This window comes from Tamandua tetradactyla, chromosome 4 (genome assembly GCF_023851605.1).
Source record: "Tamandua tetradactyla isolate mTamTet1 chromosome 4, mTamTet1.pri, whole genome shotgun sequence".
Classification (NCBI taxonomy): Eukaryota; Metazoa; Chordata; class Mammalia; order Pilosa; family Myrmecophagidae; genus Tamandua; species Tamandua tetradactyla.
Genome location: NC_135330.1, coordinates 81,552,801 through 81,575,155, shown reverse-complemented (window position 1 = coordinate 81,575,155; position 22,355 = coordinate 81,552,801). Strand labels below are relative to the sequence as shown.

General features: G+C 38.8%; 1 long non-coding RNA gene and 1 other non-coding gene across 3 annotated transcripts; both read right to left on the bottom strand.

Annotated features, from left to right (window-relative positions):
* Positions 1-999: 999 nt before the first annotated feature.
* Positions 1,000-1,070, bottom strand: TRNAG-GCC (transfer RNA glycine (anticodon GCC)). Its single transcript has one exon. It is a non-coding gene; the product is annotated as a tRNA-Gly (tRNA).
* A 3,319-nt stretch (positions 1,071-4,389) lies between these two features.
* On the bottom strand, positions 4,390-15,301 carry LOC143679090 (uncharacterized). Of its 2 annotated transcripts, XR_013173548.1 has the most exons (6): positions 15,244-15,301; positions 14,833-14,886; positions 9,799-9,879; positions 9,348-9,396; positions 8,428-8,541; positions 4,390-4,693 (listed from the first exon to the last, which is right to left on the bottom strand). It is a non-coding gene; the product is annotated as an uncharacterized LOC143679090 (long non-coding RNA). The 2 variants fall into 2 exon arrangements; XR_013173547.1 differs by lacking the exon at positions 4,390-4,693 and having other exon boundaries at positions 8,274-8,541.
* Between the last annotated feature and the right edge of the window lie 7,054 nt (positions 15,302-22,355).

The window sequence follows — 22,355 nt, the reverse complement described above, 5'->3', positions numbered from 1 at the left end:
TGGATATATAAATGCATGCTTATACATAAATATGGTAACATTGATGGACCCATGATCCATAGGGCTTAACCTTGAGTTTTGTTTTATTGTGTTTTCCCCAGGTGTAAAGATGGGTTTTACTAATCCATCACTTCATCGTTCCCCATTTCCTTCGATGGCTGGTCTGAATGGAGAAGCTAACTGTAGCTGTGTGCAACAGAATGTAGGCTTTGGAATCCCTAATCTTTAACTTTAGCAGACTACTCTGACCAACTGATGTGAAAATGTACTTACAGTTATGGGATGACACTAATTTTGCCACCATAACAGTGCTTAAACAAGCTAACACCACAGGCACACATTGGTCAATGGCTTCTGTCTGGGGATGAGACAAAAATGCAGCTTCATTTCCATGTTATTTCCAAATATCCAATTACACCATTGAAAATTAGGAACCCATTTCATTTTTATTCATTATGTTTCTATTACTGAACAACCCATGTTGATCATTGGAAAAGATGCTGTGTTTATGTAACGTAACTAACTTAAACATCCAGGTTTTTGTTTTCAGCTACTTTAGATGACCAGCTCTCTAATTTATTACCTGAATAAAAAATAAGCTCAGATCATCTTATCTTTTTCTAGCAGTTTAACTGAATTTTTCTATTTTCGTCTGCTACTCATATCAGATCTGTAGATCCACAGCACGTGGCCCAAGGGTCAGGGTGGCCTGAAGGTGGCTCATGCCAGCTTGGCAGCGTCAGTTCTGCACACCTCTTTCCAACCCTGCCTTCAGTGACAGGACATTGGGAGCCACGGAAAAGGTTTACACCCAGAAATTAGCAAATGCTGTAAATCAGGGCTTTTTATTTTTTTTTTCTTTGTCTGCTGTGTGTCAGGGGTCACATTTCATTCTTTTTCCATGTGAGTATCCCTTTATTGCAGCATCATTTGTTGAATTTTTGTTTGCTTTGGTTTTTCGTTTGTTTGTTTTGCTTGTTTGTTTGTTTTTCAGGGAAGTGCATGGGCTGGGAATCGAACCCAGGTCTCCAGCATGGCAGGCAGAAATTCTACCACTGAACTACCCTTGCACCCCCAGGGGCTTTTTATTTTTATTTCAGAGAGTCAGCATACTAGCACACATCTGCATGGTAGGCACTCAAAAATATTTGTTACAGGAACAAATTAATTAGCTGAATTTTTTTATTATTGTGTTAATAGTAGCTCCCTTGGGAAAGAAGGCAAACATCAGAGAAACACTATCCCAGTTAATAAAACTTTCAAGTTGAAGTGCACTAAAGTAAAAATTTGAGTTCTCTGAGGCAAATACAGGAACTATTGGAATCTGATTTCTTAAGGTTTTCATCTAAATGAGCGGACAAAGCTATGCTCCCTTTGAATTTAGGTAGCTAGAGAAGCAAGCCTGCAAATGTTTATGGATCCAAGCCAATGGCTTATATAAGGGGAAAAATACACCATCTCTCTTCCATATATATCTGTGATTGAATAAGGCTTTTTCCCCCCATGGGGAACAAGACAAGAACCACAGATATTTATCACCTTTTCTAGGTTCTTAAGAGTCTTAAAACTCGATCTCAGAGAATGTTAGAGTAACACAAACTTTTTTTTGCAAAAAAAATAAATCACTGCCACATGATGGTTACTTATTTCCAGATGATTTGATGGCTAATCCCAAGGCAATATCTAACTTGTTTTAACCCCCATCGTGTGATGAAGTTTTGGCAGTCATAATGGCAGAGTAGGCTACACTTTAGTATGCGTAATTTACAAACCAGGCATTATTAACTATTAGCCAATAGTCTGATACCAAAATTTTGGATTTTGCCTCTGCAATAGTACAGAAATTCAAAGGGGTCACATCAGTTGATTTTTGTAGTATTTCTAGCCAGCAAAATAAGAATGTAATAAAAGTCCAAGTTCCATTAACGTTTTAGCATCACAACATGACAAGTATGCATGAAATAAGCCAACCGCGCATTGTCCAGGTGGCCATTTTGGTAGGCTGGGCTCAGCTTCCTGGCTTTTCAGCTGGCATCCCCCAAAGCACACAGTGCAGGCTGTGTGGATTTTGTACAGAGTAGCTGATGAGTTGCTCAGAGTTCCGGCCCACTTCTGCAGCCCAGGTGATATCATAGGTAGGTCACTTTGGGCCTCAATTTCTATACACCGAGGGTCATTGATTCCTCTCCAACTTATGTCAACAACAACAATTTTTTCCAATAAACTGAGTACTTGTATTGTTGCTGGGTACGATGCTAAGCACTCAACATAAATTAATTTCTATACATGGAAAATATTATTATCCCATTTTATATAAGAAAAAAATCAGGAAGGTTAAATAATCTATGCAAAGTCACACAGTCGATATGTGTTGGAGCTGTCATTTCTCCCTGGTACTGCCTGACACTAAAGCCCAGGTTATTTTCTCAAGACAAGGAATCCTGTTTTACAGGATCTCTGTAAGAAATGAATGAGGCCAGGGTTAGGAAAGCACTTTATAAATTATGAATTACTCCAACATTGTTTTCAAACATAGAACAACCCATGTTAATTACTGAGAAAGAGAATGGGCATTTATTATACAACTAATATTATATAGCTAAAATCCAGGTATTTTCTCTACTATAGTGAATCTCCTCCAGTCACAAATTAATTTCTTACATGAATAAAAAATACGTCACAGAATCTCAACTTTTTCTTATCTCAAAGGGCATCAAATGATAAACCTATTTTCAACCCCAATGTCAGCTAGTGCCTGTTATGTGTTTGGTTTTTTGTTTGTTTGTTTTGCATGGGCAGGCACCGGGATTCAAACCTGGGTCTCTGGCATGGCAGGCAAGAATTCTGTCACTGAACCACCATGGCCCCGCCCTGTTATATGTTTAACAAGCAATTATTGTGTTCACTGAATCCCATAGAGTACTCAGCTCTAGTTAAATGGACTTTGCAGAATGATTAATAATTTGCATCCATATAGCTCTTACTTCAAATTTTTCAAAATTGTTACACCTTCGTATTACAACTACTTCCCCTCCTAAAAGTACCATATATTAGTGATTTTGTTTTGAGAAATCTTGGAAATAGAAGGACAAAATCTAACAATTGAGCACCATTTATGTGCCGTTCACTATGCAAGGAATTGAACATATATTTTGACTAATTCTTATGATTCTGCAAGATCGATAATTGATGAATATCAACAGGTGTTGACAATGGAAGCATTCTAGTATGTCAAAGAAAAAAAACCACAATAACAGAGTTAGGAACCACAGGGGTACTAAAACTGTGGCTGATCAGCTGAAATGAAAAGAAAAAAAATTTCAGCGAGCACTGAAGAAATACATACTGTAACCAACCTAACACATTCAGTAAGGCACAGTCCATTGCTGTACGGCCATACCTCAGTTCCCAGCTGACTGCGAACAGGTGTCTTCCCCTTTCCTCTGATGTGCTGAATTTCATCTGGGTGCTTTTCACATATAACCACAAAACAAAGTAAACAAACAAAAAAAACTTCCAGGAGGCTTACAGTTTTATTTGGGAAAAAGCAAGGCTTGATTTGTTAAATAAATTTTGTCCCGAGGAGGTTATCATGCCCCTTTGAGATAACTAGAAACCTTTATATCCCAAAATCAAGGCTCCAGCCTGAAGAGTAAAGTCAATTTGTGACAGGAAGTTTATTTCTCAAACAGTTCATAAAAGTGCCACCTTTGTTGCCTTCCCACTGCCTCGGTGAATCCTATGGGTACTTATATATTACAGCAGCCATACGCAAGTGTATCTCCTTTGACTAGCATGTCTCTCTTTGGTTCCAAAAAAGAGAGTGTGCAGTAGCTGGATTCTGTGCGCCTTCAGGTAACACCAACATCCCTATCCCTGCTTGACTGCAGAATCGTTATTGCTTTTGAACACAACAGAAACAGAGAGAAAGCTTGCAGCTGGGTTTGAAGTCCCAAGAGTAGCTTAATGTGGCTGCTATGGAAAAAGTCATGTTTGAACTTGAAAAATGAGAAAATGTGACATGGCGATCATTAAGGGAAATTATGAACACAGCTTGTGCCTAAACATCACATTTGTGTACAAAACTGCAACTCAGTCAAAACCAAGCCAGGGTGGTATTTATTTACTTTCACTCTTTTCACCACAGTAGTCTAATAGCTTCCATCACTTCTGATGGAGTTGCAGGCCTCGTGCACGTCACATTCCAAAGTTTTGAAACCTAAAAGCAACACTGGGTCCTTGCAGTTAAAACAACAACAAATATCCACAACTCAATTGCTCAGAGTTCAAGTGATCTTATAAACCAATCCAAATTTACTCCCTTGAGCCAATGATATCACTTGTTAGGCTTGTCTAATAAATCACTTGGTCAAATTTAATCTCTACTTGCACAATATTATTTAGCACCTCATATATTCTGGTCCCGCTTTAGGGAAATTCATTAATTAGACATTGTCATATCTGCAAAATCAGGGTTATACTTGCCATCCTCATTTTTCATAAAAAGAAACAAAAGAGCAAAGACTCCTTTGCAGTAGTATACATTAGACACAAAACCATTCACATCTCATTTATTATGCGCTGTTCTTGCCTGTTGTTTGCGCTGAAGACCTCTGAGTCCTAAACGGATTCTCTGCTACATCATTTAGTTCCCAAGCAGATTTTATGCTCTTTTTTCACAATGTTTTGTATGCTGAAAAAGGAATAACAAAAAAATCAGTGGGACAGAGGATTTCAAGAAGGGAATGGTGGGTGGTGCGATGGTGGCTCAGCAGGCAGAGTTCTCGCCTGCCATGCTGGAGACCCGGGTTCGATTCCTGCTGCCTGCCCATGCAAAAACAATAAAAGGGTGGGGAATGGAGAACAGTAAAAATACAGCACAGAGATCAATGCTTAAACACCTGAAAAGTTCACATTAGATTTAGTAGATTGGAAGTCATTGGAGGCATGAATAAGCGTCAAAGTGATGGAGAGGACAGATGTGAATATGTCCAGTAGTAACTTGAGATGAGAGGAAAGACTGAGTAGATATTACTGTTCCTGGATACGTGGCTTTAAAAACAAACAAAAAAAAGTAGCAGGATTTTTGTTCGTGACTCTTGATTGTATGAGTTGCTCACACTCAAAACCAAGTCATCTTTGAGACTTCTCCCTCACCCCGTAAATTGTAATCAATGGTGTACTGAAATTCATCCAAATTCATGTCCCTAAATTAAATCAACTTACTTCTAATTTTATTGCTACACCTTAGTTCAGACCTTAGTCTACTCTGGGTTACTTGGCACTCCCTAACTCTTTGGCCCAGCGTTCTACACCCTCTGCCATCTGCCACTTGGCTACCTTATCAGATTTCTCTACCTCAACACCCCCATTTAAGTCCTCCACGCCAGCCAAGCTCGCCTGAAAATTACCCGGCATTTTCCAACATCTCAGCCTTTGTTTGTATAACTATCATCACCTGTCAAATGCTTCACCATCCTTCAAGATCCATTTCAGGTATCATCTTCCCCATGAAGCCGCCTTGGTCTCTCCAGCCAGAAATTATCTTTCCAGTGTCTGACTTCCTTACACCAGCAGGACACCCCTCATTCATCATGCGTGGTGTAATTAAAGCTTCTTTTTTATTGGAGAAGTTGTAGGTTTACAGAAAAATCATGCAGAAAAGATAGATTTCCCACATACCCACACATACCCAGTTCCCTATTGTTATCACTTACCATTACTGCAGTATTTTGTTACAGTTGATTAAACCATGTTATTGAATTACATCATTAATGATAGGCCACAGCTTACATTAGGATTCACTGTTTTTTGTACGGTTCTTCTCTTTTGAAATTCTGTTAACTAAGGATGCAACCTAAAATTCCCTCTTTTAACCACATTTAAACAGGAAATTCAGTGGAGTTAATTACGTTCACAATGCTGTGCTACCATCGCCACAGAATTTGGACTTTCCCATCCCCACAGTCACATGAGATAAGTCTTATAAGTCCCATATATATCCTGATTATTCCATTTCCCTGAAGAACCCTACTACACTCATTGTGGTTTAGATTTGCACTTCCCTAAAGACTAATGATGCTGAGTAAGTTTTCATGTGCTTTTTTTTGACCATTTGTAAATCTTCTTTGGAGAAATGTCTATTCCAGTCTTTTACCTATTTATTTGGGTTGTTTGCCTTTTGTTGTTGAGCTGAATATTTTCTCTACATATTCTGGATATTAAACCCATATCAGATATGTTGTTTCCAAATATTTTCTCCTGTTCTGTAGGTTGTCTTTAATTTCATGATGAAATCCTTTGATGCAAAAAAATTTTTAATTTTGATGAAGTTGCATTTATCTATTTTTTCTTTTGTGGTCCATGCTTTTGATGTAAAGCCTAAGAAACCATGGCTTAATACAAGGTCCTGAAGAGACTTCCCTATGTTTTCTTCAAGGAGATTTATGGTGGTTCTTATATTTAGGGCTTTGGTCCATTTGGAGTTACTGTTTTTATATAGTGTCAGGTAGAAGTCCACATTCATTCTTTTATATATGGATACCCAGTTTTCTCAGCCCCATTTGTTGAAGAAGCTATTCTTCCCCCCACTGAGTGGACTTGATACTCTTCTCAAAAATCAGTTGGCTATAAATACAAAGGTTTATCTATGAACGCTCAATTTGATTCCATTCGTCTGTATGTCTGTCCTGTGCCAGTACCATGCAATGTTCATTATTGTTGCTTCATAATAAGACTTAAAATCAGGACGGGTGAGTCCTCCAACAGTGCTTTTTTTCCAAGATGATTTTGGCTATTTCTAGTCCCTTGCCCTTACATGTGAATTTAATAATTGACTTTACCACTTCTGCAAAGAAGGCTGTTGGAATTTTGATTGTGATTCTGTTGAATCTGCAAGTCACATTTTAGTCTTCCAATCCATGAACATGGAATGCCCTTGTATTTATTTAGATCTTGATTTCTTTTAGCAATGTTTTGTAGTTTTCCAAGGACATGTCCTTTAACTCCTTGGTCAAATATATTTGTAGATTTTTTATTCTTTTAGTTGCTGTTAGAAGTGAAATTTTTTTACCTCCTCTTCAGATTATTCATTACTGGTGTATAGAAACACTATGGATTTTGCATACAGTTCTTGTGCCACATCACTTTGTTGAATCTGTTTATTATCTCTAGGAGATTGACTGGATTTTTTCAAGATTTTCCATATATAGGATCATGCTATCTTTAAGTATGAAAAGCTCACTTTTTCCTTTAAATTTGGGTGCATTTTATTTATTTTTCTTACCTAATTTTCTGGCTAGAATTTCCAATACAATGCTGAATAACAGTTGTGACAATGGGTATCCTTGATTTGTTTCCGATCTTAGAGGGAAAGATTTCAGTCTTTCACCATTAAGTATGACGTTAGCAATGGGTTTTTCATGTATGCACTTTATCATGTTGAGTAAATTTACTTCTATTCCTAGTTTTTACATGTTTTTATCAAGAAGGGTGCAGGATTTTGTCAAATGCATTTTCTTCATCAATTGAGATTATTTTTTTTATTTCATGCTATTAAGGTGGTCTATTAAATTATACTATTTTCTTATGCTGAACCAGTCTTGTATATCTAGGATAAATACCACGTGATCATGGAGCATAATTCTTTCAGTGTGCTGTTGAATTCAGCTTGCTAGTAGTTTTTGAGGATTTTTGCATATATATTCATAAGAGTTATTGGTCTGTAATATTCTTTACTTGTGGTATCTTTATCTGGCTTTGATATTAGGGTGATGTCGGCCTCATACAATGAGTTAGGAAGTATTGGTGTTAATTCTTCTTGGAAAGTTTAGTTAATGAATTATATTTATAATTTATAATTTATAATTGCTATGTATTCTTATTGAATTAATCCTTTTATCAGTATATAGTGAACTCTCTTGTCCCTTGTTTTAGTTTTTACTTTAATTCTATTCTGATACTTGAATAGCAACTCCACGTCTCTTTTGGTTTCTATTTGCATGACATTTTTTTCATCTTTTCACTATGAACATGCTTGTGTCTTCGAATTTAAGATGAGTCTCTTGTGAACAGCATACTATTGGACCATACTTTTTTTATCCATTCTGCCAATTTCTGACTTGTCTGGAGAGTGTAAGCCATTTAAGTTTAAAGTAATTACTGTTATCACAGGGCTTTCTTCTGCCATATCTCATTTTGTTTTTGCAAGTCCTTTTTTTTGTCCCTCAATCCGTCTGTTGATGCCTACTTTCATACTTATTTGATTTGTTATAGTCTACAACAAATAGACTTTTAGTCTCTTTGTTTTAGTCTCTCTCATTTCCTTCTATATACAATTTTCAGATTTTTTTGTTACTAAATTTAACATCCTAAATCTATACTCATATTTTATTTGATGACAACTTAACTTCAGTAGCATATACATACACTGTTTCTATACCCCTCCATCTTCTGACCTTCTTGTCACACTTGGTTCAAATTATATCCTTACATTGTGTGTCCAAAGCCATAGACTACTTTTATGCATTTGCATTTTAGAACCTGTATAGAAATAAAAAGTGGAGTTACATGCCAAAATATATGATATAGTAGTATTGCATTTATAATTATCCATATGGTTACCTTTATTGGAGGTCGTTTTTCTTTATGCTGCTCAATCTGCTTTTTAGTGTCCTATCCATTCAGTCTGAGAACTCTACTTAGCATTACTAGCAGGGCGAGTCCAGTGTAAAAACTTGTACTTGAACAGCATTATACAAAAAAACTGCCTGATTTAGGTTATAGAGCAGTGTTTCTCATTTGTGCATACATGACAACGAAAGCTCAAAATCCAGCTTCTCTTTTTTTGCCATCAATTATCCATTTTGTGCACAGTTCCTGGTAGCAAAGTTATGATGGCTGAAAGGAGAAACAACTGTCTTCCTAGGAGACAGTGCTCCAGAAAGAATGGACAGATATAAACAAACTGTTTTTATCACTTTAATGCATAGTAATAAATTTGGTTGAAGAATCTGTTGTTAGGTGATAAAGGGCAGCTACTTAAGGAAATAATATCACTTAATAAATATATTTATTTCAGTTAATAAATGTATGGAAATAACATGTGGGTTCCTTAACAGTTAGAGATAACATGTTGGCATCATTTAGATAGGTTTTTTCAAATTTACTCAATTCAGTACATATATGTTGCTGGCACACTAGTGACCAACAACATAATAATTGTCACCTTTTCTCTTACTTTTTTTTGTTCCCAAGGAATGCTAATGTGACATCAAATTGGGGGAGGGGGAGCTTGTGCAGGGGGACATAGCTTTGGATTCAGGGTCTGACTACTTTTAATTCACAACCTTATCACTCCTCTCTTCCTCCTTTCCTTTTCCTCATCTGTTACCTGGGCTGTGGAGAGAAAAAGACAAAATAATTCAATTTGTTAAACATGAATCACATATCCAATATCCACCACGCATAAGAATAGATGTAGAAATACCATATTTGGAAGCAATTTACAATGACTATAGTATGACTCAAGTCAACAAGAGCGTTTTGAAGTGGTATGTTTCAGGAAAGAGTGACGGGGTAAATATAAAATAAGACAGATGCTATTCTTGATTTTAGGAGTCTGCTATCTTATTATATACATATAACTTGAAATTAACTTCAAGACTACAAGCAGTTATTTCCTGTTAACTCTCAAAATCAGTGAGTGGCCCAAAATCTAGCTAATATTTGGAATAACCTAGACAGTTTTACAAATATATAAATTCCATAGATTCCTGTTAGAAGCCAGGATAGTGGTACCTTTATTGCTGTTTCTTGATGTGGATGTTAGATCAAATCCAGCTTGATGAAAGTATTCTTCAAGTTGTGATGATTTCTTCCCTGCCATGCGTAAATTATACTTTAATAAAATGTTTCAAAGATGTGGATTCCTGAACCATATCTTTAGAAAAGAGCCAAGAATCTGAATTTCTTAAAATCTCTCCAGGTACTTTCAATGATCAGACATGCTTAGGGACATCTTCCTTCCAAAAGTCTTGCAAAATGAAAAGTGGGCAACAATTTCCTTCTGAGTGAATAAGTGATTGATTCTTTAGCAGAGGAGAAGAAGGGGGGAGTTGCATGGTAAGAACAAGGCCTTGAAGTCTCATTCCCTGACAAGGTGTGGGATGAGTTGGAATGGGGAATATGTAGCCAGAGAGACAAGGGACTAAGCTAATTTTTATAATGCAGGTGTGAGATCATAAGGACTGATATTAAGCTGGTAATTAGAAATAGGGAAGAGCCATTGTTTGGAGAGACACTGTAGGCCCATAATAAATTCCAGAGGATATACAGGCAGATGCCAAAAGACAAAGTTTCCCAGAATTAAATCCCAATGTTCATAAACTCTGGTATGTTTCTTTACCTCACAGTGTGTATGCGTGTGTGTGTGTTTTGTGTGCCTGGAGCTTAACCCAAAGGGATCAAAGGCATACAAACATACACCACATAAACACAAAACTGTCTGTTAGCTGAAAAGTGTTGAAGAAACTCTTTTAACTTAATAAGTTCCACATTTCTTAGGTAGAATCTAAAATCCAAGCCATTTAACCATTTAACCGTGGCATCTTCATTTTAAAATGCGACAGAGTGCCCTATTTCAATCAAGAGCTCATAAAATTAAAGAGAGAAGGGGTCTGCTATGCTATTTTTGGAATATGGTGTCAGATCGACGCTGTGAGAACTTCCCCACCCTTCTCGTTCCTAACCTCCAGAATATGCCCCATACCATTCCAGGGGCCTCTCCTGAGAAGCTGGGACACCGGGCCAAGCCATGCAGTGGTTTGGTGGAGTGAACAGGCATCTGAGAAGAGGATGAGACCACTAGATATATTTCCACAAGCAAGCCAAGCCAAGCTCACAATGAGACCTCCAGAGTCAAGCAGCTGGCTGGGTATATACCCATCATACCATCTAAATGGCCCTAGAACCGTTTCTTCCCATAAATGAGTGTGTTCATTGGCTTCATTCATGTTTTTGAAGGAAAATGGTTTTGCACAAGTAATGGAAAATGATTATTTGGGCAATTCAATAAATGCAAAGATATACCAGTAGATCAAAATCTAACTTAGGAGAAATTGTTTTCAGAAAGCAAATCGTATCACTGAATTCTTGACAAACAATGGGAAGGGGAGCCCAGTTGTGCCATTTGCTAAGCTCTGATAAGAAATAACCTCCCTGTTACTATCATAAAAGTTAAAATGCAGAAATTGTTACTTGTCCTTTAAAAGCCATATAGGAAATTCTTATGACCCAAATCTGTCCAACCATACAACCTTAAAGCTAAAGGTTTATAAGTACAAATGCTTTATGAATTGGGCTTACTACTGATTCAGTTGTGTATTTATGTGTCTATGTGTATATGTATGTGTAATTGTTTTTTATGCAAACTACCACTTTTGGAGCTGATGCTACTTTCCTGTCCTGACTTTGGGCTTAGCCATGTCACTTGCTTGGGTCAATAGACTATGAGCAGATGTGATGTCAGTATATGCATTAAGTAGACTGGTGGGGTTTGGCCTTTTGTGTTCCAGTGATCTGCCATGAAAAGAACATGCTTTGGTAAACCACTCCCTCTTTAATCCAAGTTAAAGATGAATATACTTGGAGAAGGCCTGAATGCAATGTTCAGTCTGGAACCCAACCTAGATACCCTGTTGCTTAAAGTCAAGTCATCCAGGTAAGCCCAGCCTAGATTAGCCAAATTGCAGTTAGCCTATAGAACTTTGAGTGTGAGAATAAATGCTTATGTTGCCAGTGCATTTAAAGGGGTGTTTGTTTTGCAAATCATTGTGACACTAAATAATCAAAAGAATAAAAAAAAATTCAAGTGCTCAGATTATATTGGTCAGTCAAGTCATTTCAATGAAAAATAATAATAATCAGTAAGCCAATTCTGGGATTGACTGGCCAATTCATTCAACAAAATTTCACACTATTACAAAAGCTGCTGTTTTCAGTAGGACATGCTTCTTCATTCCTCTGGAGTGCACATATAGGTCTACACCAACCTCCCCTGTAGTTAAGTAAGGTCAGGGATTTGGAAATTTTGTATGCCCTTTCAAGGTCCAACCCATAAAAACTTTTCCATGAACGCATTTTCATTCTTTCTTATCCTGTCTGCCCACAAGAAATGAAGGTCTCCAAGACTCTAAAAGATAAAGGATTGAAAGGATGGACATTCTCTAAGAACTTCCTCTGATCCTTTCATTTATCTCTTTTAGCAACTGTTCAATTCAAATGGTACAGCAGCATAGAGACTATTGAGTCAGACCTCTGAAGGGGAGTATCAGCAGTGAATGGGAAAACTTTGGTGGGTCCCAAAAGCTGATAACACTTTCAAGGTTCAAATGTGATGCCAGAGACTACCACACACATTGTACAAACATCTCAAGAAGAATCTAAACCTGAAATCTCTCATCATTTTGTTCATCTTCATTTGGAGGGCAATGGATGCAAAGAATTTTGTTATCCAATTGAAGTGCTCTTAGTAAGATCTCAATAAATACTTTAACTGATATAGTTACAGAAGACAGATGCATAGACATTCCACATGGCCTAATAAAGAAACTCTGGGCTAAAAGTAAAGAATAACATCTAATGAATCCAGTTATATCAAGTCTACTTGCATTAAAATTCTAATTACATTTTAATGTTGTTCATTCCTATAACAATTTTCTTTGAATTAGAAGCATTTCAGCTGCCAGAAGTTAAGTTATGAACCACATTATCCTTCCCAGGGCTAAAGAGGACACTAAGATGTTCATAGACATTTCTTCAACGCTAGCACTTACTTTTATTGAGTGCTATCCTGGGTGATGGGGGAGGGGAAGAAGGGATATACATACATACTAGGTTTGGGGGACACAAGAAGGGAGAGACAGACAAATAAGAGTGCAAAAAGTTATATGAGGTGTGTACCAGTTTGAATCTGTGGAGTATCCCATAAAAGCCATGTCCTTTAATCCTCATTCAATATTGCTGGGTGGAATATTTTTTACTGTTTCCATGCAGAAGTGACCCATCCAATTGTGGGTGGTAACTTTTGATTAGATGATTTCAATGAAGATGTGTCTCCACCCATTCAAGGTGAGGCTGTTTACTGGAGTCCTTTAAGAAGGAACCATTTTGGACAAAGCTTCAGAGCCACCAGAACCAACAGGGCCCATGCAGCCAGAAACCTTTGGAGATAAAGTAGGAAAACACCTCGAGGGGAGCTTCATGAAACAAGAAACCAGGAGAGAAGGCTAGCAGACGTCACCATATGCCCTTCCAGCTGAGAGAGAAGCCCTGAATTTTATCAGCCTTTCTTGAGTGAAGGTAACCTCCTGTTGGTGCCCTAATTTGGACATTTTCACAGCCTTAGAACTGTAATCTTGCAACTTCATAGATTCCCCTTTTTAAAAACCATTCTATTTCAGGTATATTACATTCAGGTATATTACATTACATTTAGCTTACAAACTAAAACAAGGTGCTAGGAAGAAAATATGTACAAAGTATAATATAAATGTAAAAAAAGAGAATGAAAATTACCCCCATCAATAGGACATAATTTTTTATTTGTTTCCTAGGAAGCAAGGATGGACTGTACTCAGTAATCTATTTTCTATTCTTAAAACCATAAATGTTTTTTGTGTTGTTTTTGTTTTTGTTTTTGTTTTTTTATTAATTAACAGGAAAAAAAAGAAATTAACCAACATTTAGAAATCATACCATTCTACATATGCAATCAGTAATTTTTAACATCATCACATAGATGCATGATCATTGTTTCTTAGTACATTTGCATTAGTTTAGAAGAACCAGCAACACACCAGACAAAGATATAGAATGTTAATATAGAGAAAAGAAATAAAAGTGATAATAATAGTAAAAAAAAACAACAAAACAAAAACAAAAACAAACAAACAAACAAACAAAACCTATAGCTCAGATGCAGCTACAACATTGGCCTTCTTCTCTTTTTTTTTTTTTTTTTTTTTTACATGGGCAGGCACCCGGAAACGAACCTGGGTCCTCTGGCCACCGTGGCCCTGGCCTTCTTCTTAAACAGATTTAGTTGGAAGCATAGTATGGTAGATAGATTTTTGCTTAATATTGATAAATTAACTGCACATTTTTCTCAACGCTTTCTCCAAAAGGCTGCTAAAATGATATACATAGGGGAACAAAACTGCTAACCCAAAAAGTCAAAGAGAATTTGAAAGAAGGCAGTAATGACTGAGATATGTTAGCAAACTTTCAGAAGACAGTATGTAGCAAAGTAAAGATCGACTTGGCAGAGATTAGAAAGTTAGAATTTAAGTCATTGAAGAAGGGGATCCCAAGAAGTGAGTCTAATACTTCTGAGAGGCTCAATGCTTGAAAGCACCAGACTCAAGGGAATGGCTTGAAAGTGTGTATAGAAAAAAAAAGTGTGTACAGAAACATTTAGACTCAACAAGTCTTCTCCTGCATCCCCACACAACTAGGTGACTAACCCTCACCTCCACCAACACCTTCTCTCCCCTAAAAGAGATATATGATTGAATCTCTCTGTACCTCAAATTACGGACTCTATAGACCTGAGACATCAAGCCCAACACATCAGAGATATCAGGTCTCAAATACAAATTTTTAGTTTTGAAATATGGTCATGTGTTAATTTGGAGATTGAAACTAAATAAATCAGTACTTTTGGCCACTTTACCAAATGTACATTCTCGCAGAAGCAAAAAGCCTTAGGACAGAGAAAAGACCATTGACTCTATAGCCAGGCAGATCTGATTTCATCACTGGTCTTCTACCTACCAGTTATGTGGCCATGGACCGGTCTTTATCATTCCTCAATCTCAGTCTCCTCGTCTGTAAAATATGAACATTTATCAGTTGCCCACCTAAACTGAGTAGCTTATAATTTATGTGAAGCATCTCACACTTGTTAGGCATTTATTAAAGAATAATCATTATATGTTTTTTAACCTGCCATCCATTGCAAAATGCATCTTTATTTTATATACCACAGAGAAAAGAATGCTGCCAGTTAAATATGACACAGTAACTCTCTTGTTATAATTTATATTTCATATGCAATGAAAGAGGTTTTGGGGGCTTATTTGACAAGGCTTTTTGTTATACAACATGTGCACATATGAAAATATATGCAAAATAAATTATTAAGGTGTTCCTAAAACTTATTCACATCCATAATTCGATACACACCAGTCTTCAGAGATTCTGAAATATGTATTTGAAAATCAGTGTTTCTTAGGGATGCAATAGAACACAGTGGTTGCTTAGCAATTCCCAGTTCCATGGTGAACTATTGTGACTTTAAGAAGGGACTGACCCTCCCCAGTCCCAGGGTTGTTCAAGGATTATTAAAATGATGTTTATGTGGAGTTTAGTGCAATGTTTGGCACAGAGAAGACCCTAATAAATAATCCTTCTCTGCCAAGAGTCAACAATGTAGCCATACACTGCAATAACAAAAAGCATAATAATTGCTATCTGTACAGCAATTTTATCTACATTCTCTCACTTAACATCCTACAATATTTCGTTTAAAATCCCAAAGGCCCTACAGAGTGGGCCATGTAAGCATGCGGAGGAAATGGAGGCTCAGCGAAATTAGGCCATTTGTCACATTCACATAGGTAATTAGAAGTCGAGTCAGGAAGCAAACATGCATCCTCTTACTATGTGGTCTAGCCTATTTCCATCATACTTGACTACCTATCTATTCGCACAGAATTTTAGCACTTCACATTTTTGAGAACAAGGAGAACAACTCTGACTTTAGAATCCTTAAGTCACTTAAATAATGCTTGCTATATTCCAGACAATGTTCTAAGGACTCAATATTCGGCCCCATTTTAAAGATGAGAGAAGTGAGGGGGAAGAGGGTTAAGTAACTTTCCCAAAGTCACATAACCAGCAAATATAAATCTGGATTGTGGGGTGCTGGGGTCCATCTCTTCAACAGTCTGCTATACTGTATCTTCCATGTTGGAAAAAGTGAGTCCCACTTTTCAGAGTGGCTGAGTGTTTGAGAGAATTTTAATTTTGTAAAAAGCCACTGCCCTCATGGGTAGCCTACAAGAGGTGCTCAATTAAGAGCACCTATAATTACTGTAGTTAACAGTAATAATATTTCAGCAGCCCTACAGTTGCATTCTGTAGGCTGCAGATGCCCATACAGTCCGCAGCTGGTCCTGCCAAGAAGACAGCTAACCAAACAACCTACATCTAGAGGACTGCATCTTCGTATTCTCTCCCAAGTTGCCTCATCTCCTTCCCTAACTATGGAAATAGACTGGAAATTACAGAAAGTAGAAAAGTACCCAAAAGATGGGAGAGAGTCAATTCTTTAGCATTCAGAGACTAAGGAATTAAGCTTGTATTTTCACCAAGAATAAATTTGCATCATAAGCAAAAGTCTTCTGGGGAGAGCGGAGGTACAGTCTTACTGAACATTAGTGAGTACGCAGGCAAATTCAGCTTTCCTACAGGAAGCGTGAGACTTGTGACAAAGTTCTTGTGAAATCCAAACTGGGTTTCTTGCTCATGATGGCTGTTGGCGTACAGCCAAGGGAAGACACATCAGCTCAACAATCTTCATGTTGTAAGAGGACAACCTGCAAAATTGCTAGTGGTTCCTCTCGGCCATGCCTTAAACCTATGTTCTAAGAAATCAAAAGCAAAAGCAAAATACTTAGTACTTGAGGCCCCAAAGTAACAAATATCTGTCTGTCCCATTAGGTGATATAAAATAATTTCTTACTGGGAACCTCAAAATAGCCTATGCACAGGTACTAATTTAAACCATTTGTGATATTTTAGAGCAGGATTTCTTTACCTGTAGGGTCTAGAAATGCATTCTAAGGATGGGAAATTGCATGCAAAATTCCCTGGATACCTGTTTTCCTTCAAGAAGAGTTTATAGCTTTCTTACTTTCTTGAATGAGAACTGCAAATCAAAAAATATTGAGTATATTATGGGCATACAAATATATTTGACACTGAAAATGTTCACAATCCATTGTTAAATAACAAAAAAATAAGGTCACAGTATTTTACACGGTGTCATGGTCAGGTTCATGTGTTAACCTGGCCAAGTGGCGGTACCTGTTTGTCTGGTTGGGCAGGTGCTGGCCCATCTGCTGTGAAGAGGACATTTCATAGAATTAAATCACGATCATGTCAGTTCATCCAAAGATGATTCCACTTGTAATCAGCCAAGGGGAGTGTCTTCTGCAATGAGTGATGCTTAATCTAATCACTGGAACCCTCTGAAAGAGGATTGAGAAGAGACAGGCTCTCTTCCTTATTCGGCCGGCAAGACTCTCCTGTGGAGTTTGTCCAGACCCTCCATCAGAATCATTGGCTTCACAGCCTGCCTGGCAGATTTTGGACTCTGCATTCCCACGGTTATGTGAGCCACTTTTATAAATTTTATATTTGCAATACTTCCTGTTGATTCTGTTTCTCTAGAGAACCCTAACTAATACAACTTGGCACCAGGAGTGGTTCTTAAGAAACATAATCTTAAAAACGGGTTTTTATGAATGGTTATCTATTCTGACTGGACTCAAAGGCACTAAGGACTCTGATTTCCATAATCAGAATGACACTTCCAATCCATGGAGTGAGTTGGCAAAAGAGATAGTCAAACTATCACCATTCGATTCTTCTAATGCTTCGCTTGTATGAAGCCAGGCTCTGGGAGATAATGTTTTTGATTCCTTTATGGAGTTTTGTGAAAATAAGAAGTATAGAGATGTTGGCTGATTGTTGTTAGATGCACTGGATACATTAAGGAGTGAAAGGGATGGGCTTAAGGCTTCAAACAAGACAGATGTAGAAGTTTCTATGAGTATCCTGAAGGCAAATCTTGTTTCCTATAGCTGCACACTTGAGATCTCTGAAAATCAGACTCAGAATCTTGCTCTTAGTGTAGCAACTTTACAACGTAAACTGAATCTCAATGTTGCATGGTGTCTGCCATTAAAGTGAGGTCATTGAGTGGAAAGGAGTGGGACCCTGAAAAATGGGATGGCAACATATGGACTGATAATGATGTCAGGGGTGAGGTTGAAACCCTAGGTCATGCTGAGTCTTCTCTAGATAACCTGTAATAGTTTGCCCTGAGAACATAGCCACCCCACCTCCAGCCTGCCTTGAGCAGTTGGTCACTCAAACTCCTCCTGAAGGGATCAGCCCTACAGTGATTAATCCTGTTTCACCAGATGAAACTGCTAATGAATGCCTTGAAGCAAATGGCTTAGAAGATATTTCTAATTCTTTTCATGACCCAACCCCACCATCCCTCATTTCTTCCAGACCTATAACTAGACTAAAGTCCCAACAGGCCCCCAAAGTTGAAATACAAAGTATCACACATGAGGAGGTACATTATACTCCAAAAGAACTATGTGAGTTTTCCAATTTATATAGACAGAAATCAGGGGAATGTGTGTGGCAATGGTTTTAAGGGTGTGGGATAATGGTGGGAGGAATATAAGACTGGATCAGGCTGAATTTATTGATGCGGGCCCACTAAGCAGAGATTCTTCATTCAGTGTTATAGCTTGAGGGGTTAGAAAAGGCATTAACAGTTTGTTTGAATGGTTGGTTGAAACATGGATAAAAAGGTGGCCGACATTATCTAACGTTGAAATGCCAGAACTGCCTTGGTATAATGTAGATGAGGGGATCCAGAGGCTTAGAGATATTAGAATGTTAGAGTGGATTTATCATGCAAAGCCAGCTCTTACACCCCAGGAATTTCCAGAGGATGCACCTTTTACCAGAACAGTGAGAAATAAATTTGTGAGACTAGCGCCATCATCCTTGATGACCTCTTTAGTTGCACTTCTCTGTAGGTCAGATATTACAGTGGGAACTGCTGTCACTGAGCTGGAATCCTTAAACACAGTGGGGTGACGGGATCCCAAGTTGGCAGAAGCCAGGTGGCAGCACTTAATCGCCAAAGACAGGGTAGAAGTGGCATTATAATAGACAGCAAACTCAAAACAGGAGTCAAAATTATATGACTTGCAGAGATTTGTGGTATTGGCTAGTAAATCATGGGGTATCTAGAAATACAATAGATGGGCAGCCTACTAAATTCTTGTTTGAGCTGTATAAACAAAAGAGTTCTAGGTCATGTGAACAGAAGTCTAACCTGAATTACAAAAATACAGAGTCACGGCCCCTTAATCAATTTTCAGACTTGAGGCAGTTTACAGACCCAGAGCCCCTTGAATGAAGGGGAGGCCAGGTATCTTTGAGGGAGAACCCTGTTACACTGCCACAAATTTACACATGCCACTATTAATCTTCCTCCAAGCCTTTCCCAAGGAGACCAATGGCCTTTTACCAGGGGAAAAGGAAATGATCAGATATTTGGGGGATTATTAGACAGTGGTTCAGAAGTGACATTAATTCCAAGGGACCCAAAACATCATTCTGGCCCACTAGTCAGAGTGGGGGCTTATGGAGGCCAGGTGATGAATGGAGTTTTAGCCCAGGGCCATCTCAGAGTGGGTCCAGTGGGCCCCTAACCCATTCTGTAGTTATTTCCCCAGTTCCAGAATGTATAATTGGCATAGACATACTGAGCAACTGGCAGAATGCCCACATTGGCTATCTAACTCATGCAGTGAGGGCTAATATGGTGGGAAAGGCCAAGTGGAAGCCACTAGAACTGCCCCTACCTAGCAAAATAGTAAATCAGAAGCAATACCGTATTCCTGGATGGATTGCAGAGATTACTGCCACTCTTAAGGACTTGAAGGATGCAGGGGTGGTGATTCCCACCACATTCCCATTCAACTCTCCTATTTGGCCTGTGCAGAAAACAGACAGGTCTTGGAGGATGACAGTGGATTATCATAAGCTCAACCAGGTGGTAACTCCATTTGCAGGTGCTGTTCCAGATGTGGTATCATTGCTTGAGCAAATCAGTACATCCCCTGGTACTTAGTATGCAGCTATTGATCTGGCAAATGCTTTTTTCTCAATAGCTGTTAGTAAGAACCACCAGAAACAGTTTGCTTTCAGCTGGCAAGGTCAGCAATATACTTTCACTGTCCTACCTCAGCAATATACCAACTTTCCAGCCCTATGTCATAATCTTGTTCACAGGGACCTTGATCGTTTCTCCCTCCCACAAGACATCACACTAGTCTGTTATATTGATGATATCATATTAATTGGACCTAGTGAGCAAGAGGTAGCAACTACTCTGGACTTACTGGTAAGGTATTTGCATGTCAAAGGATAGGAGATAAATCCAACAAGAATACAGGGGACTTCCACCTCCATGAAATTTCTAGGTGTCCAGTGGTGTGGGGCATATTGAGATATTCCTCTAAGGTGAAGGTTAAGTGGCTGCATCTGGCCCCTCCTATGACCAAAAAGAGGCACAATTTCTAATTGGCCTTTGGATTTTTGTGACAACATATTCCTCATTTGGGTGTGCTACTCCAGCCCATTTATTGAGTGACCAGAAAAGCTGCTAATTTTGAGTGGGGACCTGAACAAGAGGAGGCTCTGCGACAGGTCCAGGCTGCTGTACAACCTACTCTGCCACTTGGGCCGTATGATCCAGCAGATCCAATGGTGCTGGAAGTGTCAGTGGCCAATAGAGATGCTGTTTGGAGCCTTTGGCAGGCCTCCATAGGAGAATCACAACACAGACCCTTAAGATTTTGGAGCAAAGCCTTACCATCTGCTGCAGATAACTACTCTCCTTTTGAGAAACAGCTTTTGGCCTGCTACTGGGCCTTAGTAGAGATTGAAAGCTTAACCATAGGTTACCAAGTTACCATGACACCTGAGTTGCCTATCATGAGCTGGATGTTATCTGACCCACCAAGCCTTAAAGTTGGGTGCACACAGCAGCACTCCATCATAAAATGGAAATGGTATATACCAGATAGGGCCAGAGCAGCTCCTGAAGCCACAAGTAAGTAACATGAAGAAGTGGCCCAAATGTCCATGGTCTCCACTCCTGCCACATTACCTTCTTTTTCCCAGACCAGAGCTATGGCCTCTTGGGGAGTTTCTTATACTGAATTGACTGAGGAAGAGAAAAATCGAGCCTGGTTTACAGATGGTTCAGCACGATATGCAGGTAGTACCTGAAAGTGGACAGCTTCAGCACTCCAACCCCTTTCTGGGGTGTCCTTGAAGGACAGTGGTGAGGGAAAATCCTCCAAGTGGACAGAACTTCCAGCAGCACACCTGGTTGTTCATTTTGCTTAGAAGGAGAACTGGCCAGAGGTACATTTGTATACTGACTCATGGGCTGTTCTTATGGTTTGGCTGGATGGTCGGGGACTTGGAAAGACCATAATTAGAAATTGATGACAAAGAGGTCTGGGGAAGAAGTATGTGGATAGACCTTTCTGAGTGGACTAAGAACATGAACATATTTGTGTCCCATGTGAATGCACACCAGAGGGTGACTTCAGCACAGGAAGGTTTTAATGATCTAGTGGATAGTATGGCCCATTCTGTGGATACCAGTCAGCCTCTTTCTCCAGCAACTCCTGTCAATGCCCAACGGGCTCATGAACAAAGTGGTCATGGTGGCAGGGATGGAGGTTATGCATGGGCTCAGCAACATGGACTTTCACTCACAAAGGCTGACTTGGCTACAGCCACTGCTGAGTGCCCAGTCTGCCAGTAGCAGAGACCCACACTCAGCCCCTGATATGGCACCATTCCCCGAGATGACCAGCCAGCTACATGGTGGCAGGTTGATTACATTGGACCACTCCCTTCATGAAAGGGCAAGAAATTTGTTCTAACTGGAATAGACACATACTCTGGATACGGGTTTGCTTTCCCTGCATGCAATTCTTCTGCCAAAACTACCATTTTTGGGCTTACAGAATGCCTTATCCATCATCATGGTATTCCACACAGCATTGCTTCTGATCAAGGAAAACATTTCACAGCAAATGAAGTGCAGGAATGGGCACATGCTCATGAAATTCTCTGGTCTTACCATGTTCCCCATCATCCAGAAGCAGCTAGATTGATAAAACAGTGGGATGGCCATTTGAAAACTCAATTACAGTGCAAACTAAGTGGCAATACCTTGAAGGACTAGGATAATGTTCTCCAGGAAGTTGTATATGCTCTGAATTAGCATCCACTGCATGGTGCTGCTTCTCCCATAGCCAAGATCCATGGGTCCAGGAACCAAGGGGTGGAAATGGGAGTGGTACCACTCACTATTACCCCTACTAATCCACTAGGAAAATTTTTGCTTCCTGTCCCTGTGACCCTGAGCTGTGCTGGTCTACAGGTTTTAGTTCCAA